Raw genomic sequence first — 4,380 nt, 5'->3', positions numbered from 1 at the left:
AACCATTTTACTACTGGTTTGTCTTTTTCTCATTAGTTTGAATGTCTTTTACATATTCTGGATATGAGAGTCTGAGATATATGGATTTTATATATCTTCCCTCCCACCTCATAGCTTGGAATTTTACTTTATTAATGGTATCTTGATAACCAGAAAGTTTTAACCTAATACAGTCCAATTAATCAAACTGTTCCTTTATGGTTAGTAGTTTTGTGTACTATTCAAACTATCTTTGTCTATTCCAAGTATGAAGACATTCTCCCATGTTGTCTGCTAAGAGAGTACTGTTTTACCTTTCATTTTTCAGATCTGAAATAAACCTGTAATTATTATTGTATAGATTTATTTTTTTTAACGTTAAATCTCCAAAATTTGTAGAACCTGTTGGTTCATTTTTACATTCAAAATGCTAATGAACACATTCTATTTGGGGGAATATTGTAAAAGAAAATGTGCTAAATTTTCTTAATATTTACTTATCATATTCTAATAATTATTTATTAACTTTGTGACACTCATTTGAAATACCGCCTTTGATTTTATATAGTATATATTTTGGAGGAAACAGTTTGGTGGTACAAATATTTTTACCTCAGCAATTCTTGGTTACCTTAGGACCCACCAGTCAGTGAGTCACTGGTAACCTATGTCCTAGAGGGTCATTATTGAAAGGAAGACCTAAAGGAAGGCAAGGAAATAGAGTCAACTTTCAGCTTTAAGATTTCCAAGTAGACTTCTTAAATCTCTTAACAGCATTTCAAAAGGCAAGCCTTGGTATTTGCACAAAAAAAATATGTTTATTTTCAAGTTTGTAAATCTTGAGTAATAAAATATATACCACTAACAAGAGATAACAAAGAGACTAGAAGAAAAACCGGATTATCCTTACTCAGGGGCTCTATGAAATTTGACTGTTCTGGGACGTTGACGTTGAAAAATTTATATGATGAAGTCCTAACTTCTAGCACCTCAGAATGTGACTGTATTTGGAGATGGTGCCTTTGCAGAAGTAATTAAGGTAAAATCAGTTCGTATGGGTGGGCCCTACTCTAATATGACAGATGCCTTATAAGAAGAGGAGATTGAGACGTACATATACACAGAGCTTTTAAGACCATGTAAGCACACCGGTAGAAGCTGGCCATCTACAAGCCCAGGACACAAGGAGAGAGACCTTCAAAGAAACTAACCCTGCCTACACATCCATCTCAGATGTCTAGCCTCCAGAGCCATGCGAAAATAAATTTCAGTTGTTTAAGCTACCCAGCGTGCGATACTTGTGGCAGCCCTAGCAAACTAATATATCATCTTTCAACTACTAGATTTATTGAAGCCTTTTTAAAATGCTAACCTTTGAGAGAAAGTAAACAACTGCAGAACTCTAGAATTTAATGTTATTAGAATTTTAAATAATTGAGGAATCACTAATTCACTGAGTTTACCTGCAAACAGCTAAGCTAAATTTTCTGCTTTCAGGTAGAAATAAGGGCTGGTGCTGCTTATTTAACTATTATCTCTCAACCCCACATCTGCCTTCTATATTCTATCTGGGCCTGGGAATCTGAAAATTACATTTCGTACTACTTTGCCATCTGGCTCTTGGTTAGATTTAGTCAACAGAAGACACTTGCAGATAAGTAAATACTCAAGAGAAACAAAATGCTTTATGCGTCTGGCTTTCTGAATGAGGCAGGTGATGGTAGTTTTTGGTAGTTGCAGGTAGAAAGGTTAACAGAGGTCGAGGTGTTTCTAACTCCAGCACTGCAGAGAAATACTTTTCACCAGTCCATTCTGGTCAAGGAATCACATTTTAGCAAACCAATACGCAATGGAACATCATGCCCAGAGCAGCAGTTTAAGTAAGATACAATTTGATCTATTTCAGCAGCAATTTGCTAAAGTAAAGGTGCAGATTAGTAAATGGCACACTGGCTCACTTAATACACAAGTGAATCCAGTAAATGGAAAATGTGTGATTTAAGTCACTTAACTTTAAGTTTCTTTTTAAGTAAAATAATAATAATGTTACTCATAATAATTATTATCATAATCGGGTTGGGCTAAGGATTTAGCAAACTGGCCTGTTTTAAACCTTTGACATTCACTTAATTACTAAGTTATTTAAACCATAGTTACTTGAAAGTCATTCTCTTGATCAGCAGAGGTAATTTCCCGCTAAACCCATCTTATCTCCATTTTGCTATTTTAGGAAAACACAGTGGGCATTTTTTGTGTGGTATTATGAAACTAATTATATCTGCAAATCATAGGATGTAACATTTATTATACCTCATTTATGAATAAAATGGGGAATGAAGAGAAAAAAAATATGCACAGAATGAAAATCAGCATTCTAACTGCTTTATTTCATATGTTACTTTTTCAAATGGAAAAATTAGCATCATCCACAGTTAAAGAAATCATAGAGGCACAAATTCAGTAGGAAAGGAACTCATGAATTTTCTTCTGTTTATGGAAACTGATAGTTTAAATCTGTCCAACACAAACCTCACTATTTAGGAAAGAAATTCTATCTAATGCATTTATTTGGAAGGTATTTTTATAATATCTGTAAGTATTTGTGGGATAGTTTGGATAATCTTCGCCTGTTTTTAGGAATACTGATTTCACTGTGGCTAAGCAGCTGCTTATGACCTTGAACAAAGCAGGAGTCATGGAATGCCTTTCTGCTGTCTGCAAGGACCTGTTCTTTTCAGTTACTACACAAAGGAATAGTTGAATTCCACTTGGAATATAGGTATGCTTGAGTTTCAGGAAATAATAGAGTACTGTTGATTAGTTGTGAACTAGAACAAATAAGCCACAAGAGGGCATATTTTTCTTGGTTTCATCACCCTTATACAAATAAGGCTTGCCTTAATTAGGTATCATAGGAATCCCTCCCTTGCCCATTTTCTTTGATGAATAGTTGTATCTAAAGTGTGCTCTAAGGGTGGGTGATGGTGGTATGCGGTATTAAGAAAAGCAAATTAAAATGGTATTGTTTAAATATGATGTATAGGTAAGTTGTTTATTTTTCTTTAAGATAGCTCCTTGGGGATTGTTTGCTGATAATAGGAACATTGTTAAAAAAAAAAAGTCACTATTTGACTTTAAACTTGCCATTCTGCAATAGCTATGTGGAGTCCTATATCAGGGACCAAAAGCCTTTGCAACCTCGAAAGAACATTCATAGACAAGGAGGTTTTCTTTTCTGAGGTCTCAGGACTTAGGCCAAAGGGGTTGGGTTGTGTTTTTATTTTTATTTTGAAGTGCATTCCTGCTGAATTTAATTATTCACCACACCCCAACCCAGCTAAGTAAACATAACCTTNAATTTGTAAACCTAAATGAAACATAGCATTCTAGGAAAATACATTTTACCTATATTTATCCCAATAGAGATAAAAAGGTTAAATTTCTATAGAAGAAAAACAGTTATTAAAGAGTTCCACCAAACTTTCATAGACCAGATAATAACAATTATATGATAATATTCATGAACAATACAAAAGAATTCATGAAAAGCAAGAAAACAATAGAATAATTCAAATAATTTGCAGAATATAAAATTGATGTATAGAAACCAATAGCTTCTACATCTATAAACAATATCTAGTTAAAAGATATAATGAAAGATAAACCTCATTTATAATATGAGCAATAAAGTAAAAGATTTAAGAATGATATTATTATAAAATGTAAGAAAACTATATAAGAAGAGCTTTGAGATGTGGAAAAATACAAAAATAAACCTAAACCAATGGTTCTTTATTATTGGTTTGGTAGAATAAAAATTATAAAGTCAATTCTCCTAATTTTTAATGGCTATTTTTTGTATGATTTCTAGAATCAACTTGTTTACCTCAAGGGGGGGGGGGAAGATTAGCTATGAATCATACTATGTGGGTTTGTCATCTTTTACTAGCTATTGAGTTTCTGAAATTCATTAACATGGTTGGTATAGTTGTTTATTTATTTTTATTGCTGTATAACTTTCCTTTGTGTGAATAGTCCACGATACATCATTTTATTGATGAGGATAGTTTTCATGGTTTCCAAAGTGAGGCTACTTGAAATAATTTTGCCATGAACATTGTTGTACATTTATTTTGATGAACACATCTATACATGTTACTTGGGCTTTATCTATACATAAAATTGCTGGTAATAGGGTATAGCTATATGTACTATTCAGCAGATGACGCTGAAGAGTTTTCCAAAGTGGTTGCACAAATTTATTGGGTTGTCGGAAAAGTCATGATGCATGTTTGCAACAGAGGGCACTAGTTCATTTTTGAAAGTTCTAGAGTCATTCGCATCCATGTTATTGCTATGTCATTTGCCAGCTGACAGTTCTAGCTTCATGCTAAAAAAAAA

This window comes from Hipposideros armiger, unplaced genomic scaffold (genome assembly GCF_001890085.2).
Source record: "Hipposideros armiger isolate ML-2016 unplaced genomic scaffold, ASM189008v1 scaffold_1021, whole genome shotgun sequence".
NCBI classification, from domain to species: domain Eukaryota; kingdom Metazoa; phylum Chordata; class Mammalia; order Chiroptera; family Hipposideridae; genus Hipposideros; species Hipposideros armiger.
The sequence above is the reverse complement of the archived record's forward strand: the minus strand, read 5'-3'. Positions refer to the sequence as shown.